Below are 25,212 nucleotides of genomic sequence, written 5' to 3'. Positions count from 1 at the left end.
GGGACAAAACAAAACCACTGTTTTCAATGGGATTTCAGTGGTTTCGTTTTAACTAGCTCTTTTCTTGGCCTTTATTGTACCGCTGAGAAACGATAGGACCTGCCCTACCTTTTCTGCACGTAGTGAATATATCCTGCGGGGAAGATCAGGCGGCACCTATCTTCCTGCAGCTTTTTTCAAACTCCTACATTCTGGCCCAAAGTTTAAAAAGCAGATGATGGGAAAGAAATTCCTCTTGTTCAGGCGCAGCTACGTCCGTGCTGGTGAGCGTAGTTGTGCCTACATTCATCTCAATCTACCTTTATGACATCCTAATTCTTGGACATCCAAAAACTGATGCAAAGTAAGACTTTAGATATGACCTTAGAGCTGAGAGGCAGTGAGTGAAATACATGAAAATTACACAAAAGTAAAAAATACTAATACAGTATTTACCCAGATTGAGCAGTGAATCTATTTCTAGAGATAGCAATTAGAAGATTGGCTTCAGAAGAAACTTATGTCAGGCAAGAAAAGCAAGTCACAAAAATATTACAGTACCTTGAGGCAGAATTGCAGTCTTGTATATGAGACAGAGACACACAAATTGTGAGTGCGTGCAACAGATGAAAACACCAGAAGCTTGTGGTTCATGAGAGGTAGAGGGGAACTGAAATTTAGAGACCAATAAAGGAGGAACCAAAATAATGAAACTTGCCTAAGTAGAGTCATAAACCTGAGCTGAAGTATAATGTGAGTCATGGTACTGCACCAGTTATGGGTCACCTAAAGCCCTGCTTGACTGATTCAGACTCCATGCAGCATATGCAGGACCAGGAGTTTGCTATCAATAAAAAAGTGCAAAATAAAACCTTTGCTAAACTCAGTTCAAGCTGCAATGTAAATGTTCAAATAGCACTGACTGTGCAGATGCAATGACACTTGGGGTCTGAAGGTGCAAAGCTATTTGTATACATGTCATACTGCTACCGATATTTGTGTTTATATGCTGATATGATTCCAATAGGACTGATGGACTCCATGTACATGGTTATTTTGTGTGGACAATCATAATAATATTGCTTTATTTATGTTTTGTTTCTTTTCGCTGCATTTTAGGCTGGGTTTTCACAGGACGGATTCTTGGCGGAAATCTCGCGGTTTGGCTGCAGCAAAAAAACGCGAGATTTCCGCCGGGAGAACCGCTACTGCAAAACCCACGGCAGCTTGGAAGCTGCCCGGCCGCTCGCTATTGGCCGGTGCTCCCATAGAGGAGAGCATGGCCGCAACGGGAAAAAAAAATGGACATGCTGTGGTCGGCAAATCCGCGACGCAGCGGCGGCTTCTGCAGGCTTAGGCGCAGCGGATTTGCCGTCCCGTGTTGACGAGATTTCTGAGAAATCTCGTCCACATGGCTGGCTAATCCCGGGATTAGCAGCCGGATGCGGATTTGCCGCAGCGAAATTCCGCACGGAATTTCCGTGGCAAATCCGCCCCGTGTGAACCCAGCCTTAGAGATCGAAGTCAAACTTTAAAGTGTGTTTATTTTATAAACTTTCTATCTTAAGCTGTATATACATTCATTCATGGATGGTCTATGAAGCTGGGCATTTTGAAATTAAATGCCATAAATTAAAATGGCTAATTATCTAATGGGCTTTCTTGCAGATGATGTAGATCTGTTGTTTTGTATGTACAACTTTCCAACCACAGCACCCAACAATTACAAAAAAAAAAGCCAACGTTGCAGATCAACTTTTCCACAGATATCTGACATCTGCCATGCTCGTTCATGTTACAAGAAGGCTTCAATGCTCGGGAGAAAATGTTTTGAAGTGTTTGGTTCCAAACAAAATCTTCTAAAAATATCAACATAGAGCAAAGTACTTTCAAAGCAACTGATCTTTTAGACTGAATCGAACCAGTAACCAGACAAAGTTTTGTGGAAGAGTGCAGTACTGGATTGGGTACTACAGAGATCCCCTATTTCAGGTGATAATAAGGGTTACCAGCAGTCAGTATCCCCACTTATCGAACAGAGGGAACTTGGAACAACACTAACTCAGCAGTTGACACCAGAGAAGGAACATAACTGTTGATGCTCAGTGTGCAGCAAGCTTAAAGGGATTTTTTCATTAAAAGAAAACCCGTCCTCCAGCTGATCCCTGTCTAAAACAACAAATAAAGGTATACTCACCTCCCCTGAGGCCCTGAGACGCAGCTGACAGCTGGCAATGGCATCAGCGGTGACTTCCAGGAAGACGGCCAGGCAGAAGCATGTCAACCCTGTGGCCAATCAGAAACCACAGCGTCATGTCCCCACACTCTTGGCATCATGGCAACCAGGATATGAGTGCTGATTCAAAGAGCTCTGATTGGTCACAACGATCACATGCTTCTGCCCGGCCTGTCTACCCTGTCAACGCCAATGCCAGTGCTTGCTGTCAGCTGCATGCCGAGGCTCCAGGAGAGGTGAGTATACCCTTGTATAATATGTTAGGCAGGGCCCAGCTGGGGGTGATGGTGTTTTGTTTTAATGTCAAAACCCCTGTAGGCTGTTGTTGAAGACTCCATGCCAGTATGTATTTTAACTCACATCTTAAGCCGCTCTCACACGTGTTCACAAAATGTGGGAATTTCGAATGCATGTTACAGTATTGACAGTGTTTTTTAACGCACCCCCTCATTGTGATGGGTGATGAGTTGCGTTAAAAAGCACTAAAATGGAGCAGACAGCACTAGAAAATCTTGGTGTTAGAAATGCCATGTTCAAACGCTGGTATGTGAGGCCCCATTGAAATCAATGGAGGTGCTTTACAGCAGTTAGCGCGGTGTTTGAAACGCAGTGCTAATCGCGGTAAAAAGCAGCCTAAGTGTGATTGTCTAAACTAATTTAGGTTATGCATAATTTAAGATCATACAGACACAAGATAAAATTGAAGGACAAATTGAGAAATACTTTTCGTCTCGGGTCATGATTGTTATCAACTTCTTGTGAGACCAGATGCCAGTAGGCACAAGTAGTGACATTTCAGTGCACTGATCAGTAATATGACACTGCTACTTGCATCAATCCTGACCAAATACCAAACAGGAGTGCATAAAATATAACCTTCAATCAAAACAGCTAAAATACAGCATAAATATGTAAAAAATCAAATCTATCATTTACTTATCTTGAGCTTACTTTTAATAGAATTACCAGATTACCATAAATATGTAAAACATCTCAGAATGTAATGGATACTGGAGTGGTTTTACCATGTTTACAGACATGTTGATACTTTTAACATCAGTTGCACCAGATTGCCTATTTGCCATTCTATACCTCCCTGATTTCGGATTTTGCAAAGTAGGGAGTTCAGACTGAAAAGATCTGAAACCCTACCATATTTAACCCTAAACCTGCCCTTATCCTCTCTAGCATTTCCTTCGGAATTGCTACAGGGCTCCCTAGGGTAGATAAAGATTGGGACTCGGCTTCATGAGCCAAAATATGTTCATGACTTCATAGTGTAAAGAAACAGCTTTTAACTTTGTGAATTAAAACACTTAAATAAATTTGCTTTATACACCTGGCAAGTTTTAACCACAAGCTGCTTACATCAGTGACTTGCATGCACCACACCGGTACATACTCTACATTTATTCCAATATACAGAAGACCATTCATCCTGTGACCATAGCCACATGTGCTGCTTTTTCTTATATGTGCAGTTTTTACCATTATTGCAGTTTTATTCCAACCTATTGAAAACAGCTATTTGTGGGCCAAACCAACATTAACGATAATGAAGCCTTATCAATTTACCTGGTAAAAGAGAATGCATATTTATGAATAATTTATACCAGTATATGCTTGCCTACAGAATGTTTAGGCTTCATGCCATATGTCTACTAGTCAAATGTTTATGTTCATTTTGATAAATTGCCATTGAAAACTATGTCATAAATACAATACAATAGTGTTCAAAGTTAGCAGGGCTCTCCGCTCTGCTAACGAAACTAGACTGCACGCCCCTTTAATTCGAACTTCTCATTCCTGCCTCTAAGACTTCTCCAGAGCAGCACCAGTCCTCTGGAACACACTACCAAAGGCTACCCAGGCAATCCAGGACTCACAAAACTTCAGGCATGCTCTAAAAACACACCTCTTCAGGGAGGCATACCGCATTTCCTAAACAAACCCCCCTGTACGCCGCCTGATAACATGCTCCCTGACCTACTGACTGCAATCCTTGCCAGCCATTATCAACTGCCCCTGCAGTTATACCGATTCTGCCGTCACACGGCTAAATGCCTGATCATTGTCTATGTTTAGAGCATCCCACACTCTCCACCCCGCCATACTGTGCACATTTCCAGCCCCTTTACCTTCTGTCTCACCCCATTACTTGTAGTATGTAAGCTCATTGGAGCAGGACCCTCACCCCTACTGTTTCCATCAACTGATTACTATGTAACCGTGGTTCTGAAATTTTTGTACTTTTGTCTTTCTGTATCCCCTATCTATGTAAGCGCTGCGGAATATGTTGGCGCTATACAAATAAAGATTATTATTATGATTATATTCATCAACACACTCAAATTGGTTCACATCCACTTCAGTGAAAAAACAGTTAAACCATGTTAGTAGATCAAATTTACCCCATTCGTAGTACTATAGTACCCACAGCTAGGAATCCTCTGATTCGGAGTCGTAACATTTCTGTGCCGTTTCTGGTGCTATCTACCATGGCATAAGAAGCATAGCGATGCCCACAGACATAATAAAATGTATTATGACGCCCTATTGTTTTATATACAGTTGTTTCATATAACATAGTCTGTTCCATGTGCTCATGGAAGTAGTTGTCTTCATCCAATCATAACAATTGTCTTCCTTGCCAAAAAAAATAATTTCTCTCAAGAGAAAATGATCATAAGGTTGCTATTGTTCATCATTCAATACTCCAAATATGCACACCTTAGGGAGTAGGAGGCTGAGGCGGAGAGTGTTCTAGACAATAAAACAAAATCTAGACTCGCTTTAGAACATTATTAGATCTTATGATAAAAGTTATCCCCTTCAGGGCTCTTTCACACGAGCGCTGTCCACCTGCAGTATAGCCATGTGCAAAGATCGCGGCTATACTGCTCTAAAAATCGTGTGAACGGGCTACTTGCAGCTACTTAAAGTAGCTCGTTCACACGATCTGAGGTGCGTGCTGCGTGCTTCCTAGATCCCGTGTGAACGGGCTACTTGCAGCTACTTAAAGTAGCTCGTTCACACGATCTGAGGTGCGTGCTGCGTGCTTCCTAGATCCCATAGATGTGTATGGAAAGCGCGGAGCAAAGATAGGACGGGTCCTATCTTTGTGCACACCACAAAGCTTAGATGCGAGTTTGCACTCTCATGTCCTATCTTTGTTAGAAGCATGTCCTGTGCAGTCTCTAATGCGCGCGGACAGCGCTCGCCTAAACGAGGCCTCAAAATGCGATTGTCAAGCAGTAGGACAAGTCATCTCATACAATACTACTAAATAGTGGGAACAGCAAGAGTGACTCCATACATGGTTACTCATCACTTTTCTAAATACGTAATCATCAAATCAATAAGCACAGGACACTCAGATCTACTGACAAGTTTGTGTTGCTGCTGACACTTCAGTGATTCAGCAGCAGGGTTTACAACTGTTAGGCCTCATGTCCACGGGGACAGATCCGCAGTGGGTCACCCGCATGCGTGATCTGAGCCCCATAGAGATGCATTGGACACCCGCAGGTAATTAAATACCTGCGGATGTCATTTTCCCTAGAGGCGCGGATTGGGTGTGCGGGAAAACACCCACAGCATGGTCCATTTTAGTGCAGGTCTCCCGCGGGGACGGCTCCCGCAGGCTTCTATTGAAGCCTATGAAAGCCGCCCGGATCCGCTGCACACACGCAGCTGGATTTCTGCTCTCTGGCACGGGAGCACGGGAGAGCAGGAGTTTAAAAAAAAAAAAAGAATGCACGGCGCATTCGCGCGGCACGCTGCCGGCGTGCTGAGCAGACCCGCTGGGCCGAAGAAAGAAGATCCAGCCACGACGGAGGGCAGATCCGCAGCGTCCGAACAGGTAAGTAAATTCTTATTTTTAGGCTTCATGTCCATGGAAAAGGAGGGACCTGCTGCGGGATTCTGCATGAAGATGAAGTATCTGCTAGCCAATCAACAAAGATTCATGAGACCCCAGGATAACCACGGGATGTTCACATGGGACGGAAATGCAGCAGAATTTTGCAGCAAATTACGCAGGATTACCACATCCAAAACAAATACAGCTCTCCCCTCCCAATTCTTTGCGTCATCAGCCTCTATTGAGTGCAGCGCCGCTGGTCAGGTGATGCAATGCTGATGTGAATGAACCCTAACGCAGCCAGCCCCTTCATAGCCCCTTGCTGCTTTTGTCAATTATTATGTCTGATCAAGTGTTGTAGTTGAATAGTTGGTTATATGATTGTGCCTTTTTTTGTAGATAGGTGATGCATGAGGTAAGCCATTAATATAATCAACAAGACTACTGTATCCAGCTAGATTACTAGGATCTTAAAAGAGGTGAAGTAACAAGAGGTTGCAGAGTAACTATGTCAAAGATAATAATTCTTCCCCATAAGGTCATTTGAAAACAAGAGTGTTAAAACATTCTCATTAACAAAACATACATGGTGGCAAACAAGAAATTTACTATACAGTCCTTCCATGTCCTCATGTGATAAACTTGTGATGACCTCTATTTACGGTCTTCCAAAAGTGGATTAAACATGAGTTATGTGTTACTACTATGTGTTACTACTATGAGTCCTCTTTCAACTTCATCAAACTATAAACCCAGCCGAAAGTGTATTCCAGCCTGAATCCTTGAACATTTCTTATTCAATCAACGCCAAATTTAGTAATATATTTATTTTACCTTACAGCAAACACGGTGACATTACCCTAGATAGTTGATGGATCTAGCCAAAATTGGTGGGCTCTTCAGACAATTTAAAGGACCACTCCAGCAAGAACACATTTTTCCATGCCTGCCCACCCCGATTGTCTTTCACATTCTGGTGGTATCCTATGTATATTACAGGCACTTCCCTGCAGTGCAGCCCCCTGTCTGATGCTTAACAGGCTTCATCTTGAGGCTGAGATTTTTTACTTTATCCTATGATGCAAAAGCACAGCATTAGCTGAGACTATTTTTTTGCCTGCTGGGGAGACAGTTTAATAATCATTACTTACTGTGGGATGTGCAGCGAGCGCCTTTAATTTTAATAACATTTATGGGTTTTTTTCAGATTTTTATTGTGTCTCCTAAACCCTCCAAACAGATACTGTAATTGTATATTTGATGACAGTTCATTTCTGGCATATCAGAACAGAATATAGAATTATCATATTTTTGTGTACTTTTGAATCTTGTGAACAAAGGTGTCACATACGATTAAAGTCCTTTACCACCCATTGTAAAAAAGATGGTTGTTAAGTGTAGCGGTGCTTTCCAAAAACTTTGACATATCACAGGAACATGTCAAAAGTTTTGATTGCTGGGGGTCTGGGTGCTGAGACCCCCAATGATTACCAAGATTGAAGCAACTCAAGCACTCATCTAATTGCTGTCACTGCTCACGAGATGAAGGCCAGTAGACTTTCTTGTGAACCCCTCTTCAGCTAGCAAGCAGTGACAGTATTCGGATAAGTGCTTCAGCTGCTTTGTTCTAGAGATTGGTGGGGGTCTCAGCTATAAAATAACTTTTGTCATGTCCCTATGACCTATCAAAAGTTTTTTGAAAGCACAGGTACACTTTAAGGGCTTAAACACATGGAAAATTCTGATCATGTTACCATTGTGATGTTGTGGGATTGATGTTTACCAGTTTGAAGTGTAGACTTCCACATTGAGCTCTTTACATAAATATGAATCTTGGAATACAAAGGTGCTTCTTTATTGGTTTGATGCTAAATATTTCTGTGAAAATCTGCCACGGACTCCTAGGAGAACCTACTTCTAACAAATGAAGACGTAACATGAAAACAACAGTTTTACAGCTAAGGTGAAGCTAAAAAGCAATAAACAACAAACATGCCATACTACAGTATTTTCTGGGAGTCTAATTCCATATTTGGTAGTCTTCTCACGACCCCTTCTAAAGCTGAAAGTAGGTTTCTGCAAGACTATTAGCTAATGATGACCATATATATAAAATAACTATCTCCCTGGTATACCATACAGTCAGTGCTTATCTCCTGAAAGAAACCAAAATAAAGCCCACATACACCTAAGACTGGCAGTAGATCTACACTTAAGACCCTTTTACATGGAACAATTATTGTACAAAAAAGATGTGGGAATGCAGTCTTAAGGCCCATTTACACGGGACGAATGTTGGGCAAATGATGCCTGACACTCATCCCTGTGTCTCCGCACTCCCGTGCTCCTGCATGGGAACTAGCAGTGGAGGAGATTTCTCTCCTCTTGCTCCCCCGCCCCTCTCCATTTAGATAACACAGCCACCGTTCACTAATGAACGGCCGCTGCTTAAACTGAACGATGAGCGATGAGCTTCATCGCTGATCTTTTAAGCAGCATAAAAGATCTAAAAAATTAGAGATTTTAAAACCTGAAGTTAAGAAATTTTAGTAACATAATAGCATAGTATGTAAGGCTGTACAAAGTCCATGGCTGTACAAAGGGAAAAAAATTCCTTCCTGACTTCAATCTGGTAATCGGAATAATCCCTGGATCAACCACAGAGATTTATGTACCCCAAAATGATACTAATAAAAACTAAGCTCACTGCACAAAATAGAGCTCCCATACAACCTAATTGATGAAAAATGTTAAAGCTATGGGTCTCAGAATATTGTGACAGAATTTTTAATTTTTTTTTAAAGAGAAAAGTTTCTTTACTTTTTAAAAGTAGAAAAACATAAAGAACTATATACCGTATATACTCGAGTATTAGCCGACCCGAGTATAAGCAGAGACAATAAGTTTCTCCACAAAAAACTGGGAAAACTTATTGACTCGAGTATAAGCCGAGCTATACTCAAGTATATACTAGGTAAAAAAAACAAACTACATACTCACCTCCCAGCCCACGTCTGTGTCTGTGCGACAAGCTGCTTGAATCCTCCCTGCTATGATCCCCCGCTGTCCTCTCTGCTTGGCTCTGTCAGCGCTGTGTAAGTAAGCGCTGTGATTGGATTGAGCACCAGCCAATCACAGACGGCTCTCGATCCAATCACAGCGCTTACACAGCACTGACGGCAGGAAATTTGAAAGCCGAGCAGGGAGAATTCTAAAGCAGCTGGATTGGCTGTGAATGATCGAGCACCGGCTGTGATTAGCCGGCGTTCGATCCAATCACAGCTCCTACTTACACAGCGCTGACGGCGGAGGATGACAGAGCCGAGCAAAGAGGACAGCGTGGGATGACAGCGAAGAGAATTCAAGCAGCCTGCTGCACCGCCGCCGAAGACACAGATACCGGCTGGGAGGTGAGTATGGAGGGTTTTTTTTTTAAGCCCTCTCTGACTTGAGCATTAGCTAAGGGGGGCTTTTTCAGCACAAAAAAATGTCCTGAAAAACTAGGCTTATACTCGAGTATATACAGTCTGGTTTCGAGATAATCATACAGACCCACAGAATTAAGATCGGTAAATATTACCACTGCATCATGAACACTGCAAAAACTAACCTTCCAAAAGACGGTGCCAATTACATTTCTTTTTCACTTCATTTAAAAATTTGTAAATGTTTTTCAGTAGATTATATGGTACATTAAAGGGTACCATTAAAAAATACAGCACATCTTGCCAAAAAATAAGGTCTCATACAGCTATGTCGAGGTTAAAATAAAAAAATTTATGGATCTTGGAAGGAGGTTTCGACAAAACAAAATTAATAAAAATAAAATCTGCTCCTGAAGGGGTTAAACAAGCTGGCTGTAACATTGATCAATGCTCATTAACAACAATTTATCTGTCCATGTGAAAGGGCAGACAAGTGTATTGTAATATGGATCCATATTACAGACGTAGTTCAGATGACATTACAACCGTGTGTCATCGGAATTTCATCAGTATTTGCTTTCTTATAGTTTTTATTTTCCGCTAGGCAAATACTGATCTGCATAGAAAATAATATAAAAAACGAGGCAAAAATGGAAAAAATAGGTCATGCTGGGTTTTAAAAAAACAGCCATGAAAAATACGGCCACGTGAATAGATAAATAAAGTTACACTAACTCCGTATTACAGTCCACAAACCATGGACCAAATATGTGTGTCTAAACCCGGCCTAGGTGGTGGTAGATCTGTACTTTTAATGTGGACATGTGTTCGGCCTCTCCATTGGTGCATTTACTGATATTTATCGCTTTTTTTGCTTGTACAGCACTGCAAAATGCTAAACTACAGCACCTTAAAGAGAAAGCAAACAAAAAAGCCCTGAAGAATGAAAGGCTGTAAAGGCCCTTTTACACGGGACGATTATCATTAGTGGTTGCTCCATACCGCCCTGCCTCTATGCTGGCCGCTCTGTGAGCAATCCAGCGATACTCGCTCCTGTGTAACAGCACGGAAGCCAGTATACACAGGGACGAGTGTCAGTGAATGACATCATTAAATGGCTGTGATTGGTTCATTGAGCGCAAACTCTGATTGGCTCAGCCACGGCGCTCGTGATCCAATAAAAGCAATCTCTTGCTGGAGGTGGGGTATTCAAGCCCCGTTACCAAGAAGAGAATGCTCTCTCCGCGCTGAGGATTACATGGAAGACTGCCGGAGCGCCACAGCCCAGTGTGAGGAATCAGATGCCGCCTGCGAAGTAAGTAGTAAGACACACCCGAAAATAAGACACTGTGCTTCTTTTCGGGGCAAAAATTAATATAGGACAGTGTCTTATTTTCGGGAAACACGGTAGCTGAGAAACCCCCTTTAAAGTATACGTAACCTAGTTTGTAAAGAGAAAAATGCCAGATAAAAGTATTATATTTGTTTTATTTCAAGTGAAATAGTTCTCACTTGGCGCCGGGAAGCTTTATGTTTCCCAATCCAAAACTGTGCCAGGAATGTGTGTGACAGAAGGAGTCCTTGTAAGAAGAGCTCTATTATGAGCGGGAGTTCACAGCCTGTAGGTCTCAGCTTCCATGGCTGTTAGCCTCTTAAGGATCTCAGAATATGAAATCAATTAGCTATTGATTTTATTTTAATTTGCTCTATTGATTGCAATGTTTTTATCACTTGGGTTTGCAAATGATTTTTCTTGTGTTTACAATGTGCCTGCCTACAGGAGGCATCAGAGGCTAAATCATCGTTATGAAACGTAAAACAGAGATCTTTTCAGCATTCAATTTATAATTGGATAAGTTAAACTTTACTTTAATGTTTTTGTGGATTTATTTGCAGGTTCAATCTTATTCCGGATTTGTGGTTCCTCTTTTTGCTTCCCCATTTGCCTCTGCTCACATTTTCCTTTTTTTAAGGTTTTGGATGAAACATATTCTTGCTCGTTGTGTGATTGTTTTGCTTTTTTTTGTGTAGGATCTCGGTTGGGTCTACAAAAGGGGAGTAGCAATGCATGCTGTCAAAACGACACTGAGGTATTTGAATGGATCTTGAGTATTGTCTATTGTGATGAGAATCGGCTCTCTGTCGGGTACAGGGGAGGAAACATTTTTTTTGTGAATATGGAGCTATTTAAAAGATTCATATTGCTGCCATTGACTATTTGGCAATAGTTTGAAATATAGTTCATGTAAATTTTTCCCATGTAAGGCCTCGGTCACATGAGCGATTTGCGCATGCGCATGCGTCCGGCGATTTTATAGAACCATTGCTTTGCAATGGTATCGGACACATGGGCGCTTTTTTATGCGCTTGTCCGATAAATTATAGACCAGAAATCGCAGATCGCGCCTATCTGCGATCTGCGATTCCTTGTGTTCTGTATATGCGCTCAATGGGGCCGGCGGCAGCAGCGCCAACCCCATTGAGAACATATACTACAAAGATCATTCTCCTCTGCCACAGCTGTAACAGCTGTGGCAGAGAAGAACGATGTTCGCCCATTGAATTCAATGGAGCCGGCAATACAGCCGGCTCCATTGAAAGCTATGGGCTGCCGGCGAGCGCAGGATGAATTTTCGGGAAGGGCTTAAAAATATAAGCCCTTCCCTGAAAGTCATCCTAAAATGTGTAAAAAGTAAAAAAATATATATACTCACCTTGTCCCCGAAGACGGAGTTCAGCCACGGCCAGCCGGCAGTTCTCCTGAACTGCTCTGAGTAGTATTCAGCAGCCGGGGAATTAAAATCCCCGCCTGCTGAATGGGCTGCCTCTGGTTGGTCATAGCCCTCACCAATCAGAGGCAGCTCTCACTCACGCATTCATGAATTGGTGAATGAGTGCTGCCTCTGATTGGCTCAGCGCAGGGACCAATCAGGCGCAGCTCTCAGCTATTGAATGACAGCTGAGAGCTGCCCCTGATTGGTCCCTGCGCAGAGCCAATCAGAGGTAGCACTCACTCACCCATTCATGAATTCATGAATGGGTAAGTGACAGCTGCCTCTGATTGGTGAGGGGTGTGACCAATCAGAGGCAGCCCATTCAGCAGGCGGGGATTTTAAATCCCCGTCTGCTGAATACTACTCAGAGCAGTTCAGGAGAACTGCCGGCCGGCTGCGGCTGAACTCCGTCTGCGGGGACAAGGTGAGTATATATATTTTTTTACTTTTTACACATTTTGGGATGATTTTCAGGGAAGGGCTTATATTTTTAAGCCCTTCCCGAAAATTCATCCTGCGCTCGCCGGCAGCCCATTGCTTTCAATGGAGCCGGCTGTATTGCCGGCTCCATTGAATTCAATGGGCTGGACAGCGCTCCGGTGCTCCAGCCCGTTTCAAAGGAAACGCGGCTAGGAGCAGATTTTTCTGGCGATTTTTCGGCCCTGGTCACACGATTTGCGGATGCGCATCTGTCATGCGATCCGCAAATCGCGGCAAAAAACACCCGTCTGACCGAGGCCTTACTCTGTAAAAGGGGTTTGCTTTAGGGAATCCATTTTTGTTCGTAAGGTTCCCTAAAATAGGCTGACAATAGGGGGTTCCACTGCTATACCTGCCATAACATGTTTCCCTACAGCGTTATCACAGGGAAAGTAAAGTATAGTACAGTTCCCACTGGACCAAATGGCTGCTCCATGCTTGATCGGGAAGTCTTCCATACTGAAGGACATTCTTTGAAGTCACTCTGGCTGACTGATGACAGTCTTGAACATGGGGCTCTGTATTTTCTCAGAATTTCCTAATGGCTTATTTAAAAATGGCTTTTCTAAACCAGATAACCAGCTTGATCTTTAATTTACAGCGTTTTTGCCCTATTAGCGGATATTCATGAGGCTATCAGGGCAGGGCATGTGCAGCACTGAACTGACTTGTCCCGAAACATTTCCTTTAAATAGAATTCCTATTAATGTTCTTGCTGTGCTTAAAGGACATCTGCCAGCTACCAAGCCAGTAGTCCAACAGGGATGCAGACATGGCGGACAGATTGCACATATCTCCTGCGCTGTTCAGCCTGCTTCTGAAGCTGCTGCACATCATATGTAAATGATGTTACAGCAGTCTGATGGGCGGTCCATTGCTGAATAGTGGTCTTGGGCTTTCTGCATTAAATGTTTGACAGTGTTTTCTCCTGGGTCTTGATGTATGGCTCAACTATGACCCTAGCAGCCAACCAAGAACCAGGGCGAGAGATTGACAATTGTTTAATGCAGAAGGCCCAGAACCACTATCCAGCAATCAAACGCCTATTGAACCAATGTAGCGTAATTTACATATGGTGTGTAGTGGGTTCAAAGGCTGATTTCAGAACTCATGAAGAAGGCTGAGCAGCAAGGGAGCTATGTGTATTCTGCATCTTATCTAGCTGCAGAGACATTGACAGATGTCCTTTAAAGGAGTTGTACCCTCAGGACAACTCCTGTCTATTTGCCTATTAGGGCATATGGACATTATTGAGGGGGTTCAAGCACCATCACAAAATGTACCAGCAGCACTACAAAAATATCCTGCCTAGGAGAGCAAATAAAATGAATGTTGCACGGTCTGAAAATGGATCTGGATTTCTAGATCCATACACAAACAGTCCCAATGAATATATAGTATAGAGCAGCAACAGAGGTGCAACAATATGGATGAATACTCACATCCAAATCTTCATGTTATATACTTCATTCTAATTACAAGTCCACCGCAACATTTCGACTGGACTCACCAAAGACTATACTATATATTCATAGAGGGGGTTCAAGTCATTCTGAGGAGTTTTGTTCAGAAAGGTTGGGAAGTATGTACAATACAAGGTGGTTGCCTTAATATTATAGAAGTACCATATTTCATATATTTAATATATAATACATTTATCTATTGAAGTTAATTAGTAATTAGTATGCAGTAAAGACGGTATTGATGCTGAGTGCAGTTATTTTCTTACAGCAGACTTCATGTTACTATTCCCACTAAGGTCCAGAAGAATTAGTAAAACAGCGAGACATTTACCATACAAATTTACTTTTTTTCTTCTTATATCTTTTCTCACAGCAGCATTACAGTCCAGCATAGGCATTTGCACAGTGCTACGTAGGTGCAGACAGTAAAGCTTATTGACACTGAGGTGTATATAGTTGAGAAGTTGTGAATAGTTATGAGTGATCAGTGGAATAAATGGTTTGTGTCGGAATACTTGTGAATCGGCATGGTCAATTCCAACTCCCATTAAAATCAATGGGAGTAGAAATCTGGTTCACTAATTTGCCCTCCAGAAGGACCCTAATGCAGCAAAAGCACCCCAAATTGCATAGGACTACAGCCACACATCCGGGGAACACTGTACTGCTCCCCAAAATGGGTAACATTAGTGTACAGTGGTGTGAGGGTCATCTTAGCACAGGGGTGTCACTGAAAACAAAAGGTCTCCTACTGTAGATCACAAACAGCATGTGTATTGCTTATTTTAAAAGCAATGTCAAAAATTTTCCAAGGACAAATTCTGTCAGTGGCACAGAACAGCCAGCCCAGACCTCCAATTTTTCCTTCTCCTCTAAGGAAAAGCAGTAGAGCTACTACAAATTATGCCAAGGGAGACAGCAGGTGTGCTGCTTGTTTTAAAAGCAATGTCATAAATTTTGAAACAGACAAATTCGACCAGGTGAACACAACACTCAAGCACAGACCTGCGACAATTTCTACCTATTAAACAGAACAGCCACGCATGGGCCTCCTACTCCTCCTTCTCCAAGAGAAAGCAGTAAAGTTACCAAAAATTACAGCAAGGTAGACAGTAAGGCCGGCTGTCCACGGGCGATGCGAAGTCCCATGGCAGATCTCCGACCGCGAGAGACGCCGCCCAGGAGCCGGAGCCGCTGCCGAATCTCCGCCGGTCAGCCCTATCTGATTGATAGGCTGGCTGCGGAGAATCGGGGCAATTCGCAGCATGCTGCGAATTGCCCGCCGTGAGCGGACAATCGTAATGATTCTCTGCTCGTGGACAGGGGCCGGCACTGCCGTGGACAGGGGGCTTTAGTGTGGTGCTTGTTTTAAAAGCAATTTCATAAATTTTGCATATACAAATTCTACTAAGTGAACAGAACAACTAAACATGGGCCTTCTGCAAGGAAATGCTGTTTGTGTTGCTTTAGAAAATTTTCATTTTGGTTGAATGAGGAGGAGACAGAAACATGGCGGAAGTAGAAGTAGAGCAGCAGCAGTTCCAGTAACAGCTCCCTGAGGAGCTCTAGCTCTGTATTTTCTTTTTGACATGTTTTTCATTTGAGGGGGAAATAGATGGAGGAAACATGGTGGAAGAAGGAGTGCAGCAGCAGAAGTACCATCACCAGCAGCAACAGAACCTTGAGGGCACAGTGTGCTCTTTGATATAAATCTTTGCTATGTAATTAAAAATTGCCAGTGTGCTAACTAATCAATGGAATTTACCATGGAGGTACAGAAGTCAGGTGAAATCCACACCTGGGTAATTTTTATAAATGTCAGGCAATCCACATTGTCTGTGGACAGGTAGATGCATTTGTCAATTATCACACCCCCAGCTGTGCTGAACACCCTTTCCTATAGCACACAGGCAGCAGAGTAGGCAAACACCTATAAAGCATGTTGTGCAAGCTGCAGACACTCATCCAGCCTAGACACCCATTAGTCAAAGGGGCCAATGCCATGTCTGAGTACATAATATGTTAGGATGAAAAAAAGACATGTTCATCTAGTTCAACCTAAAACAAAAAAAGGGGGTTTAGTACCCTGTTAGCCAGTAGAGCAAAGTGTGATTGTTCTCAGTAAGAGAAACCAAATAATTTTGTAGATATGATACCTTTCAATGACTAACAAAAATACATAATGTTACAGCAAGGTGTTCCTGCCTGTTACCATCTAGGGAGAGCCAGGCCCCTAGACTCTAGCGTGGGGCTGTCCCTATTGGGATGATCGCCCCGCTTGTAGACAGGGTCCCCTTTTTATGGTTTTAGTTGTCTTATTAGAGTAGGGACTCACAAGATGAGGACCCTAGATGTGGGCTTGTGAGCTTACGTATTCTGGCCAAAATGCAAGCCAATACCTCGTACGTACTTATTAGCATTTCCATCTTTTTGAGTTGCAGTACATTGGTATTTTGCCACTTGTTGTTGTCTGTTCTTGCTATATGCAAGTTTCGTTTATGTTTTGCATCTGTGCATGTATGCATGTCCCCACTTTCCTCTTTTCACCTTTTCAGCCCTGATTGCGTTACGTTCGTGTAGGTCGTTGTTCCCATGGCCCACATGGACATAGCACACAGACTCCCTGTTCCATCACCTTCGAGCCCCATAAGATAGTTTATGAGGCTCAGAGGTGATGACAGGTTGCCTTTAAGTTACAACAGCCGAAGCTTCTTATTGGCTGCTGTAACTTGATTCAAGCAGCAGCTATGTTGGGATGACAAGGATAGGGAGGGAGAAGGAGTGCAGATAGTAGATCAGGCAGGAAGTATGTTCTGCTTTGTTAACCACAGCTCCTCTCTATCACAGTGAAGTAAGAGTCCTGTAGGAGAGCTAAGTATGTGAAATGTGTGTAACTATATGCTCACGTAATGTGTGTGTACTCAGTATGTATGTGTTTGTAAGAAATGCATCTGAGTGCATCAAATAACAGTATATATATATATATATATATATATATATATATATATATATATATATATATATGCGGTATAGTGGCAGGACGTATATGTGCTTTATAGAGGTATAATGGTACCATGTGTGCATGCAGTTCAGTACACAAATTTATGTTTGGGATATAGCACCAGCATATGTGTATTGTCATTTCAATTTGTAACTGCTGTCCTACCTCTGTAGTGTTATGGGAATAAGTCATATTCCAGAAGATTTCACTGATCTGCTCCAAATTGATTATAATGAGAAGCTTCATGAATGAATATATGTATTTGAACTGACTGGTGTTATCCATCAGTCCCCAATACCTTCTGCTTTATTCAAAAGAAATACAATACAGATATAGTTGAACATGATGCACCAATTACATGCACGCCCCCCAACATCATAACAACTTATGATTGGCCTAGTATGTAATGACGCTAAGGACGCCCCAGGTGTATGTTGCTATGTGAACACGTAATTCCTATATATCCAAGTAGCATAGACTTTATTAATATTCCAATCTGGACTGAAAGAATGCAGTCAGAGATAGGAAGTTCTTCCCCTTGTGAGCTAGCGCTGAAAAGATGCATAGGGGGTTTAGCTTCAACATTGTACTTGTACATACCAGGGTATAATATTGAGCTCGTTAACCCTTTAACTGCTAGCTATTTCCTATGAAGGTGGATATATTAATATATATATATCTATATATACGGTATATGTTTGCCTAGGCTGATTTAAGAAACACATATTATTATCACTACAACAGTAGATAGGAGTGTATTCTAATGTTTGTACGCATATAGTATTTTAGAGGTCATGGCACATTGAATCGTTGCCTCAGGTAAAGAAAATCATAGCTACAGCTTTGAAAGAAGGGGGCCTCAGAGGTGCTCCCCTTTGTATGCAACACAAAAAAAGGAGTAAGGGCTCATATCCGTGGGCATATTGGTAAAATGCTGCGGGTCTCCTCTCAGCGTTTTAGCAGGGCTTGTAAACAGTGGGTATGCTGGCAGAGACTACGTATGGCTGCGAGTGCTCTGCGCATGACCGCATATCACATGGACAAACGCAGTGGGACTTTCTTTTTTAATTCCTTACTCTGTTTCATAGCAGAGTTGCATATGAAAATGCCGCCCATACACAATGTATTGCGTATGTACAGTGTTGCTACGCTGTCTATACAAATCTATGGTGCTCACACTGAGCATGTTGCGATATACCATGTTTATTCCTCCTTTTTATATATATTGAATGATAACACACATATTTAGTTTTAAGCATGGAATCTTAGGTAAGTTACACATATGTGGACCCAGCATGCCACCGCTATTCGGTCACAGTAACATATCACCCTCTGTAGATAAAGATGAAGGCACACTCCAGTTGATGCAACATCTTACATGTAAGTTCTATTTTTCCTACAGAACTTCTGCATGGGATAAAAATAAAGGGTTCATAGTGTCATTCCAAAAGTTCAGCCTGGAAGTGTAATACACTTTGTCCTAAAAAAAAGTCCAGCCCCTACAAGGAGTTGTCTGTCACTTTGATGCAAAACTCAGCATGCAGTTACATCTCAGGCAGATATACAAATTATGAGAGTTGTGAGATTAGATGATCGGTCTTGCCACCTGAGGCTCTAAAAGTTTTTCCAAACTTAGGGCTCCTTCACACTGGCGAGTGCGATATTAAGCTGTGAATCACGGCCTGATATCACACTTGCCACTATGTGATCCCTGTGGGCGCAAGGAGTATTCATTTGAAAACAGCCTCGTATCACTGTGGGGATAAAGGGAATCCCCACCGTGGCTGTGACAGCCGCAGCAGAGGATCACGGAGTTTTCCCATTGCTTTTAATTGAAGACAATGCACAGCAAGATAGGACATTCTGCTATATATTTCCCGCATCGCATCACGGTACCATGCAGGAGAACATTGCTAATGTGAATTAACCCATTCAAAAGAATGCGATTCATATTTGTGCGTCTTGCAATACACAAATCTGGCGCGATTTTCATGCCAGTGTGAAGGCAGCCTTAGAACTGGCTCTCTACCCTAGTGACTGCAATCCCTGCTAGCCATCATAAACCGCTCCTGCAGTCACACCGTTTCTGCCGTCACACGGCTAAATGTCTGACCTTTGTGTATGTGTATAACATCGCTCTCTCTTCCACTTCACCATACTGTGCACATCTCCAGCCCCTTTACCTTCTGTATCACCCCCTCATTCATAGAATGTAAGCTCGTTGGAGCAGGGCCCTCACCCCTATTGTTTCCATCAACTGACTACTATATGTAACCGTGGTTCTGTAATGTTTGTATTTTGTCTTTCTGTATTCCCCCTGTCTATGTAAGTGCTGCGGAATATGTTGGCGCTATACAAATAAAGTTTATTATTATTATTATTATTAGCATATAAAAAGGCTCACATAGGTTATTTGTGTGTAGTGGACATCTTTTTCTACTTGTGTAGAGCTTGTTGACCACTAGACGCCTCTACGATATTGCCCAGTTAACAGAATTTGAGAGGGAGAGCATTATTGGAATGTCAGAAGCTGGATGGTCATAACGATGAATCGCCCACCACCTGGTCCATTGTGACCAGACTGATAGGAAATTTTGGGATCAGTGGATTCGTGAGCGCATGTATACAAGGCTCCTGGGCTCAGGACGCCCTCGACAGACCACCAGTAGAGAAGATCTGAGTGATATTCACGAGCACCTCCAACTGTTTCATTGTCCACCATCCAGAGACAGGTGGCACCATCGCTACAGGCCCCTGTGTCAGTCAGAACCATTTTCAGGAAATGGCTGATGGATATTTGGTCTAAAAGCAACCATTACGTGTACTGCCTTTGACACCCACTATCACCTCCGTTTGTAGTGAGGTTGTAAAGGACGAAACTGGACTGTTGCTGAGTAGAACTGGGTTGCCTTCAGCGATGAATACAGGTTTAGTTTGGACACGGACGATGGCCATGTTCGTGTCTGGAGACCTAAGGGTAAGTATCTCAATCCTCCCTTTACTGTGAAGTCGCACATTGACCCCATTGCTGCTGTGATGGTCTGGGGGAAGGGCATCGCATATGACAGTCAGTTACCCCTAGTAGTGTTATGAGGGACAATGACAGTTTGCAAATATGTTCAGCACATCCACATGTGTTGCCTCTCATGGAAAGGCTTCCAGCAGGACAATGCTCGGCCGCACACAGCAAGGATGTCACAGTAATGCCCCCACAACATTGCCACATTTCCGTGGCTGTCCAGTCACCAGATTTATCACCAATAAAACATGCATGGGACCATCTGGGGCACCAACTTCGGCAGACTACAATTTGCATAAACTAGAGGCTCAGTTGCAGCAAATGTGGACCAGTATTCCACAGGATACCATACAGAACTTGTATGCCTCTATGCACGCCCATATCACATTTTACACCCAAGCTGGAGGCGGTACAGCAGGGTACTAAAGCCTCCCTTCCAGTGTTCAGTTTTATGCAATAAATTATCCTTTTGCTCTGATATTGTGATTACTTATATCAAATCCTACAATCACACAAAGAAAGTATAATTGAATTCCAACAACTCCTTCTAAGTGCTTGATTTTTTTGACAATGAGTGTAGATAGTCCTGTGACAAAGTATTCACTGCAGATTAATAATGTAAGGAACACAGTCTCCTTCACAGTTCTCACAGTTTTCACACGTCTCCAGTCAGGCAAGTGGAACACTGAGCTATTCCGTTGTCTCCCTTCATTGTGAAGAACATATGTACACCTTATGAATAAATAATTATACTACAGGATGGAAGAAAGAAAGATGGAAGAGAGAGAGAGCAGAGGAACACATGGAGGGATAAAGTGTTAACAATGATTAGTATTGAGCAATGAACAGAGGACCCTCTGTAGAATAAAACTGCCTCCTAACATGACATACTGGCCTACAGAATATTATCCGACCCTGAAAACCAGCCTGTTCTGTATATTGAAATAGCCAAATAATAATAACACAGAAAACTAATAAACACATGACTGGGAGTTCGGGTAAGACGTTTACATTACTGGAATATGCAATATACAACCCACTGCATGACATTGATACATCCTGCATAGAACAGCAACTGTACCATATTGTGTGTGTGTCCTCTATGTACATAGCACATTGTACAAAGGAAAATGTGATACTAATGTGAAGTCATTAGAAGAAAAGACCACAAATGAACTGCAAATAACAAGAGACTGGACTAATACACCATGAAAATATACTGACTGCCAAGGAAGATTTAGGACTCCAGGGACCAGATTGGGTTTCAGATATGGCCAAGACTACAAAGACCACAATGCACTGCAAGCTGGAAGAGTGTCTGATTTGTGAAGATGCAATTTACACATTAGAGTGTAATAATGTTGCCATAAATGACAGCTCCCATTCATGTATCACAGCCCCCACAAGGCAGTGTTACTCGCATGCACCTCTTCCCCTCCTCTCTCTCGCTCCCCACACATCCATTCCCCCCCTGTCTATGTCTGTCACTTCCTCTGTCTGTTTCTGCTCCACATGCCCTTTTTCCTCTGTCATCCGAGCGGAAATCAAAGAGACAGAAAGAAGAAAAAAATGACTTTCATGGATGGCAAAAATAAAGCTAGAGCTGCAGAGCACTTCTGAAATCTCTGCCCAGCTCATAAGAGACCGGCGGGCTCCACTCACTCGATATAATAACCCCAGCGGTATAATGTGACACGTGTAGTCCACAGGCAGGACCCGCAGGATTGTTCAGCATGCATGGCAGTTCAGACCATATCTGTTACACACTTGTTACATTGTATTTACAAACATGATACAGTATATGTAAACATGTGCAATAAAGCAAGTACTGCCGGCGCCCCCAATTACACCAAGGCCTTCATACAAACACAGTGCTAGGGACAAGCATCATGTGCATGCAGGCTGCTAGGCAGTGTTGTCCCAGCCGTGCTAGTCATGTAGCAGAGCACACATTACATACAGACAGAGGACATGTATGCGGTCACCTACCTCTGCGGTCATCCGCTCTCCTCTGTGCTCTGCGCTCTCTCCACTCCCCCCATCCACTCTTTCTCTCAAACAGCTGCAGGCTGCTGCTGCTCCACTCTGTCAGTTTCCTCCCATCAGCATCTCCTCCTCTGACCTCTCTCTTCCTCCACCCCCCTTCCACTTCCTCACTCCCTTCCTCCCATCCTCCCCCTGATGGGTGTCACGGTGACAAGGGAGCCATGAACCTCTCCTTCCTCACACCGGCTGACACATCACTCATTTGTTTTGTCCTTTTTACAAAAGTCGGATTCAGGAAAAGAGAAGCTGCTAATCAGCCTCTGGCTCTGAGCAGTATATATATATATATATATATATATATATATATATATATATATATATATATATATATATATATATATATATATATATATATATATATATATATATATATATATATATACACACACACACACATATATATATGTGTGTGTGTGTTGTGTGTGTGTGTGTGTGTAACTTCAACACCCACAAACCTGCTTCTTCCAAATACCCGTTTCTATCTGCTCAATGCCAGATGGATGACAAAGGTCATTGAATGAATACAGTGCTGTGCAAGGAAAACAAACGCATCTGCTTATCACAAACGTGACAGACTGTGCACTTCTTGCTTTTGTGATCATTAAATCCAACAACTAATTGTGACAAAAACAATCAATTCTTAACTGTGATTATCCAGTGGGAAAAAAATCTACTTGTGTGATGCTTGCTTGTGTTAAAAAGGCTTACCTTTATTTATTTTTCATCTCTATGGCCAGCTGCACACGGGCGGGTCGGGTTTAGCATGAAGAATCCCGCTGCGGGATCCGACCCTGTGCCCAGCTGGCATCTGTTTGTACCTGCCTTTCTTTTATCTTGTCTGCACTGTGGATGGTCCACACGGTGAGCTGACGGACATGCACAGTACAGATTTTTTCGTTTTAAACCTTTGCTAGGCGAAGACGAGGAATCCGCGCCTTTTACATAATGTCATTGCGGAAGGGTGGTTTTCATTGACTTCAATGGAAGCCGTCTGTGCGGAATCTGTGCAAAAATAAAACATGCTGCAATTTTTTCCCTGTGAGCAGAAAATCGCAATTTCTGCTCATGTAGAGGAAAAAGCATATTTAATACCATGTTATAAGCAGTATTTGCTGCGGAATCCGGAGGTAGACGCCCGCTCTGGATTCTGCAATGCAAATCCGCCCGTGTGCAGGCATCTTAAACCAGAAACCAAAACTGCAACTGTAGCCAAAGAATGGACTGGGGACTGATCAGGGCTGCATGCAGTCGCCATATGCTGTACATACTTATACTTTCTACAGGCCTGTTCCTTCCAAAATACTTGGATTAGGGTGCTTTTACACTTGCATTGGGGATTCCACTTTTCTGCTTAGTTTGGGGAGCAAAAAAGTGGAATCTCTGCAGCTAAATAACTCTGTCTGTGGACCGAACTGAACAGGGTCAGGCAGACCCCATTGACTATAATGGGATCTGCTCATTTTCCGCCCCGGTGGTCGGCTTTTGGACCGAAGAAAAAGCGCTACATGCAGCGCTTTTTCTTTCGGTATTTTCAGCCGGATCAGCGATCTAACCTCCAGCCGTTAGTTCCAACGCAGATGTGAAATCAGCCCAAGGCTGCTTTCACACAGCTGTAAATCTCAGGCCAATATGATGCGGGAAAAAATCATTGAACGCTCTATCTTATCACATTCCTCGGAACGCATCGTCCATTGATTTTAATGGGACCTTTCATGCATCGCATGGCTCTCACATGCCGTGTAATGTGCATGCAAGGTTCCCAATTGAAATCAATGGGAAACACTTCCGATCCTCTATCACCCTTAAAACTCGTTTGTAAGGATCAGAACTTCACAGATGCGATGTGAGGTGTTTTTGCCTGAAAAACATCCGCATTGGTGAGTAAATCACACGTTCACGAGCACAATACTGGGCGAAGTTTCACAGCCCAATATTGCGCTCGCCCATATGTAGGTAGCCTAAGGCACACAGCCTAGTCACTTCCTATCCTCAGAAATAAGGAGCTCCTGACCAGAAAACTATCCGGCAATTACAAATTTTTCATGAATTTAACAGGCATCCATGTTATGGCATAAATAGAATCTGCCTTGTTTTCCAGAAACAGAAGCACTCTTGTCCATGAAATGTACTTGGTATTGCAGCTCAGCCACATTCACTTGGGGAAAAAAATAGAATATCAATGTGTATTAAAATAACAATAAATGATATACTCATGCCCATGGAATGCCAGCCCTTCAATGGTCTTTGTTTATACCACTGCAGCAATGATGTGCACAAGTCCATAGAAGCTAATGACTGGATCTCTCTACTTTACTGACATTACTGCTATGACCAATGATTTTTTGGGGAGGGCTTATATTTCCAGCCAACACCCCGTGGTAGGGCTTATTATTAGAGATGAGCGAGCACAAAATGCTCGGGTGCTCGTTACTCGAGATGAACTATTCACGATGCTCGAGGGTTCGTTTCGAATAACGAACCCCATTGAAGTCAATGGGCGACCTGAGCATTTTTGTATATCGCCGATGCTCGCTAAGGTTTTCATTTGTGAAAATCTGGGCAATTCAAGAAAGTGATGGGAACGACACAGCAACGGATAGAGCAGGCGAGGGGCTACATGTTGGGCTGCATCTCAAGTTCCCAGGTCCCACTATTAAGCCACAATAGCGGCAAGAGTGGGCCCCCCCCCCCAACAACTTTTACTTCTGAAAAGCCCTCATTAGCAATGGATACTTTAGCTAAGCACCACATTACCTCCAACAAAGCACAATCACTGCCTGCATGACACTCCGCTGCCACTTCTCCTGGGTTACATGCTGACCAACCCCCCCACACGACCCAGTGTCCACAGCGCACACCAAATTGTCCCTGCGCAACCTTCAGCTGCCCTCATGCCACGCCACACTCATGTCTATTTATAAGTGCGT

At 42.9% G+C, this 25,212-nt stretch overlaps 1 protein-coding gene across 3 annotated transcripts in view; it reads right to left on the bottom strand.

Moving 5' to 3' along the window:
• Nucleotides 1-22,357, bottom strand: part of SIPA1 (signal-induced proliferation-associated 1) — a 104,489-nt gene extending 82,132 nt beyond the window's left edge. For all 3 annotated transcript variants that reach the window (XM_066582583.1, XM_066582584.1, XM_066582585.1), the window contains exon 1: nucleotides 22,229-22,357. The gene's annotated coding sequence lies outside the window, so the exon portion shown is untranslated. The remainder of the gene's footprint in view (nucleotides 1-22,228) is intronic.
• Between the last annotated feature and the right edge of the window lie 2,855 nt (nucleotides 22,358-25,212).

The sequence above is a fragment of the Eleutherodactylus coqui genome, chromosome 11 (genome assembly GCF_035609145.1).
Source record: "Eleutherodactylus coqui strain aEleCoq1 chromosome 11, aEleCoq1.hap1, whole genome shotgun sequence".
Lineage (NCBI taxonomy): Eukaryota > Metazoa > Chordata > Amphibia > Anura > Eleutherodactylidae > Eleutherodactylus > Eleutherodactylus coqui.
The sequence above is the reverse complement of the archived record's forward strand: the minus strand, read 5'-3'. Positions and strand labels throughout refer to the sequence as shown.